Source organism: Lissotriton vulgaris, chromosome 3_1, assembly GCF_964263255.1.
Source record: "Lissotriton vulgaris chromosome 3_1, aLisVul1.2, whole genome shotgun sequence".
NCBI lineage: Eukaryota > Metazoa > Chordata > Amphibia > Caudata > Salamandridae > Lissotriton > Lissotriton vulgaris.
In genome coordinates, this window is record NC_141689.1 from 1,750,656,877 (window position 1) to 1,750,672,052 (window position 15,176).

The following is a 15,176-nucleotide window of genomic DNA, read 5'->3' on the forward strand; positions in this document are numbered from 1 at the left end:
CGTTAATCCTGTCATTGCCCTTCCAGATTAAAATAAACCACCCCTTGGTTGTGGTACGCGAGGACGCGGTGAACGGCTCAGCCCCAGTTACTTTGTTGATGTGAAGGGGGGCTTGGCAGTCCATGTGTGTCCCAGGTTTCCATGGTAGTGACTTTGGGGAAGAGAGAGGAAACGCCTCGCCCTTCCTCCAATCACAGCGCGGCTCTCTCGGTCGAGCTTCCAGTCACGGGGAGCGCTTCTTCCAATCACAGCGCAGCTCCCTCGGTCGAGCCGCCAGTTACGGGGAAACACCCTCTCCCACTGGGAAAATCCCAGCGTGGCATAGAGTTGACGTATGGGGACTTCGGGCCTGCAGCGGTAGACTTTGGCTCAGACAATGCATCCAAGACGGGGGGCACATGCTGAGTCCTGGCACACGGACACAGCATTCTTGTGGGGTGCATCACTTCTTGGTTGTACCGGGCCAGCGGCGGTGATTTTGGCCCGTCTGCTGACAGCCTCGGGTCGTGCACAGGCACGCACTCTCGAGTGCTAGATTAACAAGAAAAAGGCATGGTAGACCTCACCCAGCCCCGCTGTGTGCTGATCGCTCACCGAACCCCAGGATCACACGGGCAGGCATTCTTCACGAAAAATACAGGCTTTGCGCAAAGACACGCACACAGCTATTTGCAGAATGTTTTCTTGGGCACCTTGATATCCCTGTGGTACCAACAGGAGGCTAGCTCTTCTCAGGCCCCTGGAGACTCTTCAAGACACAGCACACAACAAAGTATTTTCCTCAAGCAGGTGGGGGGCACAGCACAAAGCAAAGTCCCCTTTTTCTCTCCTTCAGTGGAAACATCAAACTGCAGGTCAGCCCCAGAACACACAGCAAGGGCAGTCTTCCCTAGTCTCTTCAGCTGATCTTCTTGGGCAAAGTTTCCTCTTGATTGCAGAAGTAGTCCTTGGCAAACTTTTATATCCCTGAGTTTCAACAGGAGGCCAGCTCTTTTCAGGCCCTTGGCGATTTCCTTTTCAGAAGGGGACACAGCACACAGCAACAAGTCCTTCTCCTTTCCTTGGCAAAGGTTCTTCTTACTTCCAGGATTGATCTAATTTTACAGGGGTTTCAGCTCCTTCTATAATACCCCAAAGTATTTGTTCTTCATGTGTGAGGGGTCCTGGACCCAGTCCAAACCAGTTGAGGGTGCATTCTGCCAGTGCACCTCTCTTTCCTTAGTGAGTGTGGGGCAGGGCCATCAGATACACCGCAGGAGGTGGAAGCAGCATTGTGGAAGACCAGCACAGCCCTATTCAGACCCAGGTGCAACACCTCCCTCCACTCTAAATGCAGGTAGGTCTATTCAGCCTAGTGCTGACTCACCCAGCCTCCTGCAGCCCCCCAGCCCCTGTCACTCACAAACCAGACAGTCAATACACAGCCAGGCAGAGGCACACAGAAAGGATGAACAAGAAAATAGCCACTTTCTAAAAGAGCTATTTTCAAACACAGGAATTAAAAAACATCCTCCCTAAAAGATGTGTTGACAAAATTCTGAGTTCAGAGATACCAGACTCCAATTTTCTATCGTACTCCTATGAGAAGATATGCAGGTACGCATGATACACAGCATGCCCCATTCTATCCCATGGGCAAGATAGCCTTTCAATAGTAAAAAACAAATTTGGCAGTATTTCAATATCAGGACATGTTACCCACACCAGTACATGTCGTACCTTTCACATACACTGCACCCTGCCCAGGGGGGGTACCTTGGGCCTACCATAGGGGTGTCCAATGTGTAAGAAAAGGGAAGGGTCAGGCCTGGCAAGTGGGTACACTGGCCAGGACAACATGGCAGTTCACAGACTGCCCACGGTTACTGCGGTGGCAGGCCTGAGACACCATTTTAGGACTACTCATGTGGGTGGCACACTCAGTGCTGCAGGCCCACTAGTAGCATTTGTATTACCAGCCCTGGCACACTCAGTGCCCTTTACTAGGAACTTGACAGATAAAACAAATATCCCAATCATGGATAACCAATCATCATATCAATTTACAGAGAGAGCATATGCACTTTAGCACTGATCAGCAGTGGTAAAGTGCCCAGAGTTCTGTAGCCATCAACCACAGGTCAGGAAAAATAAAGGGGGGAAAAAGCAATAAGTGTTAGGATAACCTAGGGATGACTGACTTATACTAGGGATGACTGACTTATGGGAGGACCCGGAAAACGCTCATTTTCCCTCCAAAAAACTACTAAAAGAAAAATATTGGGAGATGGTGATCTCTGAAGCAAGGTCAGAGGGTCTTTCCAAGCATTTAACTAGTCGTTTCATGGACATTAAAGCCCTACCGAAATTGGAACAATATTGGGATATTATTGGCAAACAGCAGGATCGCAAGCTCTATTTCCAGCTTAGAGTAGGATCACTCCCAGTAAGATCTTTTACGGTTAAATGGGCAGATAAAAGTGGAATCGACAGATGCCCCAATTGTGAGGAGGAACAAGAGACAATTAGCCATTTTTTTTATTCTTTTGTCCCCTGTACAGGTCCCCCAGATCGATGTGGATCAAGCCTTTATGTAAATTACTAGGGCTTCAAAGACACGCTGAGGTTCTGAGAATCTTAACTACAGACCCGATGCCTACAATTGCTGTTGCCGTGGCTGAATTCTTGAAATGGGCCTGGGTAATCCGCACAAAATACATAGCGGTAAAAATGTGAAGATTAAATTGTACTTGTCCTTGCACTTATGGGCCAACACTTGTGAACTTTTGTACAATATTCCCCTGTACTAATGTATGTTTATGAAATAGTTTGTATACCTCTTTTAAACTGTAATTCGACATAGTCTACTTTAGTTTAATACTCTTTTAAAATATTTATTGTATGGATTTTATCGACTTTTTTATCTACATTGGTGTAATATATGTTTGTATACTTTGATGACTTAATTGTCGAATAAAGTTTGTGAATAGTTGGGATAACCCTGTAAAAAGGGCCATTTCCAACAGGCCCTATAACTTCTGTCATCCCTCAAGAGAAATCCATGAGGCATATTTGCTGTTTCCATGGGCACCTGCAGTAAAAGATAATTGTGATTCAACAGACACTGCAGCGATTATTTAATTTCAAGGTCTCTCCATCCTGCCTAGTGATGCCTGTTCTTCTCCTGAGTATCAACTGGCAACTTCAGTTTCTTCTGCCTCAGCTCCTGGCAATGACCCACTTCCAAACAAACTATTCTTCAAGCAAGGACAGATTCGATGTCCCTGCTAACCAGATGGTCAGCTCTGTGCTTCAAGGCCAGATCAACGAGGCAGCTCTTCTTGACAGTCTAGTCCTGAACCAGACAAGGTAAATTAGAGCTCAAATCCCCAACCCTGAGCATAAAATAGTTTCTCTGTTGCCACTGCAGTAGGGCCTGGTAGTTTCATCCCATCATTAATCAAAGCTTTCAGACAGAGTTTTTTTAAACAGAAGTCCAATCTGGGACCCAATTCAGGCAGCTCCTGATTTTTGTGTATTGTTCCCAGACTGATCCAGCAACAGTTCCAACGTTATATGATACACATACGGATGTCATCCATAGCCCACATGGATGAAGCAAAGACCCAGGTTCCAGGTGATTGACAGAATTCAGAAAGAGACTAGTGGGCATCTCTCCTTGGCATGGTTCATTGGCATGGTTTATTTTTAGAAAGGGTATAAAAGAAAGGAAAGGCATTAGTGGAAACGATAGGGAAATTAAAGGGATGGAGAGAGAGAGACAAAATGGACAGACTGAATAAAGAAGAAACTGTAGAGCGACACAGAGAAGAAAAATAAATAAAGAAATAGGAAAATAGGGCAGAGAGATTATCTGTGTTAAAGAGGGAGACCACAATAGGGATACATTGAGAGAAAGCACAAAAGGAAAACAGGGAGAAAGAGTATTCGAAAAAAGAGAAGCAGATGTGGAGAAAGTATAAAAAGGAGAGGCTGAGGAGAACAATAGGGAGGAAAGGAATAAAGAGAGAGTGTGTGACAGAGGGTGTCATGGGGAAACAGCACATGTGTGAGAAAGATATAAATAGAATTGGAAAGTATGAGGATAATAAGAAAGACAGATGCAGACCTGCCAACCTCCGAATAAAACAGTGGGAGAAGGGAATGAGAAGGGGAGCAGAGGGATAAGGGGGAGGGGCCTTCATGTCATCACCTACCTAGCAATGAACTTTCTTCCAGGGGGCATGGCCTATGGGAGGGTCAGGCTTTATGCAGGTGCCTGCTGTGAACCCCACTAAAGGGCATATTTACAAGGAAATGACAGAGTGTAGAGCTGCGGCATATTTTGCAGCGCCATGCTCCGCCAGTTAAAAACCGCAGGGATGTGTCATATTTACAACGATACGGCACACCCCTGTTTGTTCCTAAGAGTTGGCACAAAAAATAGCCACCTAGCACTAATGCAGACACCCTTGTGCCATAGTGCAAGGGTGCCTATGCTGCAGGGAATAATTATTTTTCTACAGGAAGCTATAGCTTCCTGCACATAAACAATCAATAATGGCGATTTTCTTATTGTATGTGTGCTGCATTCTTCAGCACACATAGAAGTAGCAAATCGCGATTAATTATTGATTATTTATGTGCAGGAAGGGACAACTTCCTGCACATAAACAATCATTAATGGCATTTTGCTCTTTCTATGTGTGCTGAAGCACACAGAAATGCAAAAACGACGAGAAATGAAAGTATTTCTCCCTGTTGCGCCATTCTAACACCTGCTATTGCATGGTGTTAATTTTTGGCACTGCACCAGATTTACACCTCCATGAAAAATGTGGGGCAGCAATACCCATTGCACGCTTCTTTCACGCAGATTCCTGCATGAAAAGATAGCATATTTACAAAGCAGCATTACGCCACAAAAAGTGGCTTAACATTCACTTTCTAAATATGGTGCAGAGCATTGCACCACCGGAACGTCAGTAAAAGTGATGTTGAAGTGGCTCAATCCCCTTGTAAATATGTCCCTAATTCCATCAAACACATAAAAGCAGAAACTTCAATGCTGCCGCTGATGTCCTGGAGAGGTTGCAAAACCCAGATAGACATCAGCTGTGCTCAACCCAAACACAATGCCAGTTGGAAACACTCTCTGCAGGGTTTTCCAACTTTCATTGTCTGCCACAGTGTGATATCGGTTCCAGACCGTGTGAAAGGATCCCAAATCATGTGACACACAGTGGCACCGTGTGAGTTGGCAGGTCTGCAGATGTTATTGGAGATTGGGAGTTGGGGAACAATTAGGGGTCCTGGTACTAAATATGAGACATTAGTCTTCTAACACACAAAAAATGATTTACTGAAATCACCACTCTTATTTAATTTATTGGTAAACTGAATTGTTTGCTAAACCCTACTGTATATTCTCCTCAGAGCAAAACCACAATGTGAGGATGCTTTCCATGGCGTGCGGCAACCGCAGACACATTGTCTGTAGAGTTAACAGGCAAATAATATGTCCCCAGCCACAGTTTTAACCTTTTGATTGGTTCTCAATTCGGTAGAGATATTCTAAAAGGAGCCTTAGTTAAATTTAAACCCAGTAGCAATTTCTTCCTAAAATGAAGGCAAGAGTCCCCGCTTCTCTTTCTTTGTTTACAAATGCGGTCTTTTAGAGCTAAATAAAGATATACAAGGGGATTATTGAGTTCAAGTGTTTACATCTTTGTGTATCTTTTTACGAGTCTAAATTCTGTCTTCGAGTCGTGGGAACCGCGTAATATTGGATTTGTTTTACGAGAGCCACCAAATCAATGTTTCCAAATGTTGAAGATATGTCGGTGCATGTATTTCACGCAGGAAGAACATGCCCGGTCGTTCTGCTCTTCAATTGACTTTTTATTGCATCTTCGTGCAGTCGTGGGTTAGATGAGGTAATTCAAAACAGAAGATTATAACATCGTTTTTATGGAGTTCTAATAAAAAAAGGTATTTCAAGACAGCGGAGAACAGTAGAGAGTCTGGAAATATATGTTCAGTTTATCTACTGCCCTTCTGTAAATTAAGCTTCTTGCCTTGTGCATGCGCTTTCTGCTTATGTGTGTAAGTGCAGAAAATGTGGCCGACTAGGGCTACGCCAAATTGCTTGCTTCTCTGAGGCTCTCATCATTCCATGTTGCTTGGTACTACCATTTCGGGTACAAATAAGATTATGTGCCCGAGACAGCATTCCAAGCAGTGCCCACATTTCTTACTGACTCGGTGGTTTCCCTGCACACATTTCGCCTGATAATATCTACTGACATTTGTGTGGGGAATGCCACAAAAGTCTGAGTTTTGTTTCTGGAATCAAAGAGAAACGTGTGCATTAACGCATTATTATAATCCAGTCTGACATGGGGAACGTGCATAGGAAAACCAGCACTGCCCTAATGAAAAACGGCACTCTGCAAGGTCGCTATTTAGCCTCGGTGTATTAGTGCACTCAAATACAGGAACACTTTGGGGCAGATTTATGTTAACTGGCGCATCCCCAGGGATGCGCCAGTTAACGTGCGCCACAGTGCGCCACAGCTCTGCCACCTGTGGTGCACCGCATTTATAATGCGGCGCACAAACGGCACAGATGCGTGACGCATCTGTGCCGGAAATGTGGCGCATTGCTGGAGTTGCGTCGCAAACGCGACGCAGCTCCACCAAGGCTCGGGGGTACACCATCTGCACAATGCTGCGTCAAGACCTACGCCTGCTTCAAGCAGGCGCAGGGTTTTGACGCAGCATTGCCCTGAAAGTGACTGAGTGAAATCTCATAGATTTCACTCAGCCACTTTCAGGAGGCGTTCCTGCGCAGGAACGCCCCCCCCCCTGCTCAGGAACGCCTCCTTATGGCGCAGTGCTTTACAACGTGACGCATCTCCTAGATGCGTCACGTTTAAATAGGGCGCATTGTTTGCGCCGCAGTTGCGTCAAATAAAGTGACGCAATTGCGGCGCAAAGAGGTGCAACAGCCTCATAAATCTGCCCATCCGAATGAGGGTTTTCTTAAAGAGTTTGGGCAAAAGTTATCAGTATATTGCTTGTAATAATTGGTCGCAATTTGCAACCAGTAATTTTGTGACCAGTATTGAATTTTAATGAACCGATCTGTTTATTAATACGTCAAAACGTACAATTCCAAATCGAAGTGAGTCCCAATCTGCCCTATCCAATTAGTGTGCATTTAGGTGGGTCGCAAATTGTGACTCAATTCGATTCAATATAATTATAGGGATGATGGCCTGCCAAGGGCGCAACTAGACCCAGACTTTGTGAGGGCTAAGAATTGAAACAGTGGGGGCAGAGCCAACTTCAGAGCCCAAGCCAAAAGTACTCATGTTGAAGCACGTTGCGGTAGTAAACTCGGAAGGATGTGAAATTTTATTGTAGTACACCAGTTTTCTTGGACAATCTGTATTGGAATATTGGAAAACAAGCAGGGCCCAGTTTAATTGGCCACTGCATAACACGCCTTAAAACGTATTTTGGGAGCGATTTAGATAACCCCCCCTCTCAGTAAAATGCAGTACAAAATTGATACCTAGTTGTTCAATTTTATCACCCTCTTTCCTGTCACTTTACAATGGTTTGGTTCCGCTTGAAAATCCAGAAGCATAGCAGCAAAACAAGAAGTGACATGAAATCAATTTTACTTAATGAATAAGCAAGACTTATAAAACTGAAACTGTGGAGGATAGGCCCAATGAGTTGTCTGAATTTAACCACATTTTGTGACATTACCCTTTTCCACTTATAAGTAATGAAAAGCATAATCAATCTTTAATGCAAAAATAATCAACTAGCCATGATTATGGCTATCATAATTAAGAGGTCTGAATGACCACAATGGTGGAGTTCGTATGCGACAAAAATTACAATACAGAACACCACTTAGGAAGAAGCAAACCTTCTTAATTAAATTAGAAGTAAGCAATTCAATTGCATGGTTTGCATAACTGCAACAAAGGTTTTCCAACCACTTTGATTCTGAAGCAATGAACTGCCTCTGCAGAATGCAAGTGAACAAATGTATCATCAGGGCTAGATTTCTCAAGAGGGAAGAAGACAAGCCAACACATTGGAAGATGATATATTTCCCCAAGGTATGAGGCACAAGTCTATGGCCCTAAGCTTAGTTCTGGCATGAAGACACACTACTGAATGGCTAGTGCTACATTTTTCATGAGGGTTGAGTCTTTTAGCACACCTGGCAGGATGACGCATTGAACACAGGTTTGGGTTACAAAGCTAAGAATGGCACATTATCAGCCGATTTATGCAAAGCAGTGGAAAATAAATAGAAGCTACACACTTTTGCTTATGTGTGAGAAAGTGCCCTCTTTCTTGCATGGTATGCCCCACTTTGCTGAATTGCTGATGTTCTTTGATTGGGGGTGCCCTGGGCTCCCGCTAATCAGGTACGCAGGTTCCTTCCCTAAAATTGCATTGAAGCCTAAACCCTATTGGCATCTCTGGCCACATGTCAGCCCCTGGTAAATGGTACCACAGGTACCCAGGGCACTGTGACCAGAGAAGTCCTCTAAGGGCTGCAGCACTTATTGTGCCACCCTTAGAGGCCCTGCACCCTGACACTCACACACTGCCTTTGCACGCTGCATGTCTTGGTGCACAACAAAGTGAAGAGTCGCCATGGCACTCATCCCTGTGTGCCATGCCCACAAACCACTGCCCTGGCATGCATCCACCATCCCTCTAGCTGGGTGCCCTATGCCAGTGGGCACAGGTGCATGAGCCTTTTAACCCCTACAGTGCCCAAGTCCATTCCTGGCCATTGTAAGTGCAGTGCTGCCATTAAGAGTATATGGTGCTGGGAGTTTGTCATTACAAACTCAACAACACCATAATGGCTACACTGAAAACTGGGAAGTTTGGTATCAAACTTCTCGGCACAATAAACCCACACTGATGCCAGTGTGGGATTTAATGTAAAAGGCACAAAAGAGGGTATCTTAGAGATGCCCCCTGAAACTCGACCAACTTCTAGTGACCTTACTTAGTGGCTTCTTAGGCTGCCGCCAACAGACGTTTCTGGAACCCTGTCACAATGCATATCCTAGAACAAGGTGCCAAGCCTCCTCCCCCAGATTGGGTAGAGTTCACGAAGGGGAAGCTTTAAATGCATGCCACCATTTTTGAGCCTCCCCAGACCATTTGCTGCTTTTAGCAACTGGTCCCCACTGGTTCTACCCCCCACTTTGGGCGGGAGAGCTGGCGGGAAAAACAAGTGACAGAAAGAGGTGAGCCCACCTCTGCCAACTCTACCCCTCAGGTGGGAGAGGCGAGGTGATGCACAACCCTGAGTCACCACCAACTTGAGGATGAGGGGACCCAACCAACCAGGGACAGGCTCCTGCCCCCCCCCCCCACTGGAGGCTGGCATGATAGGGTGTGTATCCACCCCAGGGAAAGGACATATTGGTCCCTGCCCTTTACCTACCTGTAACACCCCTAAATCTAGTGTTTAGGGGGCACCCTGAACCTTGCTTCCTCAGATCCAGCCTGACAACAAGAAAAGAAGAAGAAGGACTGAACAACTGTGCAGCCAGCCAACAAGAGGAAGACGCCCACTGACTTGGCCCTAGCCCTACCGTCCTGCCTCCCCTTGAACCTACTCCTGCAAAATCCCAGTGTGTCCTGCAGTCAGCAACCTCAAAAACCCCAGAGGACCTACCTGCCTTCACTTCCAAAGACTGCTTCTCCTGTGAACACCGGATTTGTTCAACTGCAACCTCGGGCAGCAACCAGAGACAGCAAATCCAGCCCGCTCAGCAGCCACCAAACCCGGCCCGAGCTTGAGACTGACCTGAGATCCGGCAAGCCCTTGCCTGCCTCAAGCCTCCAGCTGACGCCTGCAGCCTAAATCCAGAAGGCCCCCCTAACCGCGACCAGGCGCTTGTAAGAAGATCCTACCCCAAAAGGCACCCCTGCACCTGGCGCCCCATGGCCTTGTGTGCCCAAACCGACGATGCCTAACCAACCCTTAACTTCCCAACTTACCACTCCAAGTGTTGGTCGCACCCAGAAGTCCTTTGTCTCCCTGCCTGCATTGCTTTTGCAAACAGGAGGTTTTCCATAGAAAACAACAGGGCGCCCAATGTCAAAACAGCACTCTGCACCTGGCTTCCCCAGTGCTGCTGAGGGTGCACCTTTTGTGCTACTTTGTTTTCCCATTTGCCCTGACCTTAACCCTAGGAGCTTTGCTACACAACCCAGTGGCCTGCTTGCCAGCAGCCACCAACCGGAGACCACCTACACCTCATTGGATAGCATTGGGCCTAAACAATCTGCACCCAGCCGCCCTAGTGCCACTGAGGGTGCAATAACAGTGCATCACTGACCCTGGGGGACCTTAACTCCCAAAGTCGATTACTTACCTGTGAACCGATAACCTGTTTTTCCTCCATAGGATAACATTGACAATTTTCTTCCAAAAAGTTTCTGTGTGAAGTTTTGAGGTCTAAAAATATTCTTTAAAAATTGCACCTGTCACCAACGCATAGATACCTCGTTTTTGCTAACCCCGTGACAGAAATGGTATTGTATTTGTTTATAAAAAAATAATAAAATACTTTGAAATAAAAAAAAATATCGCACAAATAACTAAAACGTATTTACTTACCTGTACTAATGATTGGGTTTCTCGTTAAGGGCCCTGAAAATAAATACTATTTTGGCCCTGATAGAAACCTCTCTAAATTGTGTTTCAAATTTAGGTGGTAAAATATGTTAGTTCAAACTAGATGAGGAGCAGCATCAAACTGAATGTCATGTTATGTTATGTGGATTTATATAACATACAACTAACACAGGAGGATATCCTGGCACTGAACCAGGATATGTATGGGCAACTGACTTGAAATAAGCAACATAAATGACTCAAATAATATTTGTTGATGTCTTGCCCTCATCACAGACCACAGGTATTGCTTATTTCAACTACATAGATGAGCCTCCTTTACAAGAAGGCTATTTGCTTTGATCAAACACTTTGTAATGTTTTTGTCAGTAAATATCACTTTAACTTCACAGAAATTACACACTCAAGGGACATTTATGAGAAAGTCCTAACATAGGACAAAATCCTAACATAGGACGAAATCCTAACTTAAGACAAAATCCTATCGTAAAACAAAATCCTATTTTAGGACAAAATCCTAATTTAAGACAAAATCCTAATTTAGGACAAAATCCTAACTTAAGACAAAATCCTAACTTAAGACAACATCCTAATTTAAGACAAAATCCTAACTTAAGACAAAATCCTAACATAAGACAAAATCCTAAATTAAGACTACTAAATTCCTTCTGTGAATACCAAAAGTAGTAAATTTAGGATTTTGTCGTAAGTTAGTTTTGTGAATCAGGCCCACTGTTGCTGCCGAGGTGCATGGACTTCCGTGAATAACGATACATTCGAAGTAATAAATCCATAGGCAATATATGACCTGACTTAGTGTCATATTCAGACTTTGGTAAATAGTCTATTGGACTGCTGGGCAACGGGTGAAGGCACAGCGTTCACACTGTGGCAGAGAATTGTCTGCCTTTCTTAGATATCTGCAAATGAATGATTGTGATCTCTGTGTTGTGAAGGGAGCTACTGCCAATGTGGCTCCATTCTTAACACAGTATGTTTGCAGAGTGGATTTGATGTTTGAAACACCTCTTGGCAAACGTTTTATTAGGAGAAAATAAACTGTTGGAAATGTACCCTTTCTGCAGGATCATCCCGATTCACACCTATTTCTTTTTGCCTTTTTGCTGAACCATAGAACTCTGTACACTTTACCCCTGTGTTAAAAATGGGGGTCTCTAGTTGGCAGAGGTAGGTACCTTTGTCCAAAAAGGGACCCTTACTTCTAGTGAGGGTAGAGGGGATACACACTTTAGATAACCCCTACTCACCCACTTGGTAGCTTGGCACGAGCAGACAGGCTTATCCCAAAGGCAATGTGTAAAGTATTTGTACCAATATTCACAGTAACACAGTGATAACACCACGCCAGTTTAGAAAAATAAAGTATTGTTATCTAAACTTAACAAGACTAAAACAACAAAAATCCAACATACAAGTATTAAGAAAAATGACTTTCAAAAGGTGTTAGCAAGTAAGTCCATAGAAAACTATGGATGAGTTCTTACAAAGTACCTGTGGTTGTGACAAAATTCACCAAGCCAAACAGCCGCAGCGATGGAAAGCGTAGAAAAACAAAGAGATGCGTTGATTCCTGAGGTGTTCGTGGATGTGATACGACAGCTCCGCTGGACACAGCGTAGCGGTGCATCGGGTCCGGTCTGTAGGGGGAAGCGATGCATCAATTCTGAGATGACTCCGATCCACGGGTGATGCGTCAGGGAAAACTTGCTGCACAGGGGAAATGCTTAGAAATCAGGGATGTGTTTATGAACGATGCAGCAGCATCGAGCGGCGCTGCGTCATAATCATCGGCCGCAATCCCTTGATGCATCGATTCTTGCAGCGCAGCAGGCACTGCGTCGGTTTCAGCAGCAGTGCAGCGGTGCATGGAGATTCTTGTCACACCATGGCGTTGGGTCAGAATAACTGTCGCAAGAAGAGTGATGCATTGGTTTCCTTATTGTTGCACTGCTTTCCAGCTCCCAGCAGCAGAAACAACCTCCAGAGGCCCCACACACTCACAGGCACTCATGGCAGGTCAGACCTCTCAGCAAGGAAGTTCAGGGAAGCTGGGGGTGAAGTCTTTGTGTTCCTGAGTCTTTAAAATAGGAGGCAAGCTCTACTGAAGCCCTTGGAGACTTCCCTCAAGCAGGGGACACAGCACACTGCAAAGTCCTTCTCCTTTCCTTGGCAGAAAACAGCAATTGCAGGCCAACCCCAGACACATAGCAAGGGCAGTACTTCTCCTCAGTTTCTCCAGCTCTTCTCCTTGGCAAAGGTTACTCTTGATTCTAGAAGTAGTCTAAAGTTCAGGGGTTTTAGGTATAATACTTATACCCCAAAATGTCTTTGTTCTCTTTGTGCAAGGGTCTCTGAGCCCAGTCCAGACCAGTTTTGTAGTTCTGTTATCTCTGGTGCAGCTGCCCTGCAGGAGGTGGAGACAGCATTGTATAAGGCAGACAGGCCCTATTCAGGTGCAAGGGAAATCTCCTTCCATCCCTCTAAATGCAGACCGGGCCTATTCAGGTGCTAGGGAGAACTCTTCCCCCTACCCTGAAGGCAGCCCAGGTCTATTCAGCCCAACCCTGACTCATGCAGGACACACATCAAACACTCCCCCCGGGGGGTGTCTGGGATAATGCATCTCCCCAGCCCCTGTCACTCCAATACCAGACAGTCAATACTTAAACAGGCAGAGGCACACATAATGGTTAAACAAGAAAATGCCTACTTTCAAAAATTGGCATTTTCAAACACACAATTTAAAAACCATCTTTACTAAAAGATGTATTATTAAATTCTGAGTTCAGAGAGCCTAAACTTTATTTCTCTATCTTGTTCCAATAGGAAATTATATGTATAAGATATTAGAAATAAACTCCCATCTTATCCTATGAGGCACGATAGCCTTTCAATACTGAAAAACGAAACTGGCAGTATTTCACTATCAGGACATGCCACACACACCAGGGAATATCCTACCTTTCACATACACTGCACCCTGCCCACAGGGTTACCTTGGTCCTACCTTAGGGGTGACTAACATGTAAGAAAAGGGAAGGTTAGGGCCTGGAATACAGGTGTACTTGCCAGGTCGACATGGCAGTTAACAAACTGCATGCAGGCACTACAGTGGCAGTCCTGAGACATCCTTTCAGGGGTATTCAGGTGGGTGGCACAATCAGTGCTGCAGGCCCACTAGTAGCATTTGGTGTACCAGCCCTGGTACACTTAGTGCACTTTACTAGGGACCTATTAGTAAATAAAATATGCCAATCAGGGAGAACCAATCATAATAACAATTTACACAGAGAGCATATGCACTTCAGCACTGATTAGCAGTAGTAAAGTGCCCAGAGTCCTAAAACCAACAAAAACAAGTCAGGAAAAAATAGGAGGAAGAAGCAAAACGTTTAGGGATAACCCTGCAAAAAGGGCCAAATCCAACACCCTGCTAACCAGTGATAAAGTGATTGTGCTCCTCCTTTCAACAAAGTAAAATTGATAAACCCCTTAGTGGCATATTAATCTTACATATTTTTCTTTACTATATGGTATCACGGTGTACCAGGTCCTGTAAATTAAATGTCACAAGTGGACCGCAGCACCCATTGTGTGAGCTACCACAGTAACAATGTAAACAATGTCTGTTGGCCTACTACCAGTCGCTCAGCTGTGCAGGTTTTATCTGCAAATTTGATCTGTCAAAATAACTTCCTCTGATAGATCTAAACCTTCCTTTTAAATAATTATAAGCCACCCCTAAGTAAGTCTTATTGCCTATAGAGGCAGGGTGCATGATTTTTAAACGTAGGGCATGTAAAAGTTTAATGTTGAAAATACCCTTCCAGTGATAATCCCTCACAACTATTTTCACTATAAAAGGTTTAGTTGTTCCATGAGAAAACACTGGGATGCAATATTAAATATTAATCCTGTAGCTCGGGCATGGGATTATATAGAAAAAGAATGATATAGTTGTTAATATTTGTTAAAAATTCAATTCAATGGTGAGGTCAAATTTGTTCTAAATATTACGCAAATGTAACTTTAGAAAGTTACCTTTGCCCTGCCTGAAGCCCCTGGAAGCTAACTTTGTGTTTTGTTCTCCCTCTTTGGCCAGCCAGTAATAAGAATTTAAATTGGTCTGAATGAGCTGTGAACTTGCTCCAAGGAGCAAAAGAATAGACTTTCCTAAATGGGCCCAGTCACCCCTCTTAATTTGACATAATATGCAAAGGGGTCTGTGAAAATCTGTTTTGACATTAAAGTGTCACATTATGCTTCAATGTGGTATCCTGTTGGACAGGTCTGCTGGGGCTCTTTGTATGACACTTGGGGCACACTTCAAAGAGGCCCCCCGGTCATGCATGTGCTACCTGACACTTGGGCAGGGCCATTCTTTTGTCTTCACAGCCGGTCGGTCGGGCCTCAACCACAGCGATACTCTTTTAACATTACATTGTCACAGCCTGTTTGACAGGACTTCTGGATATATAAC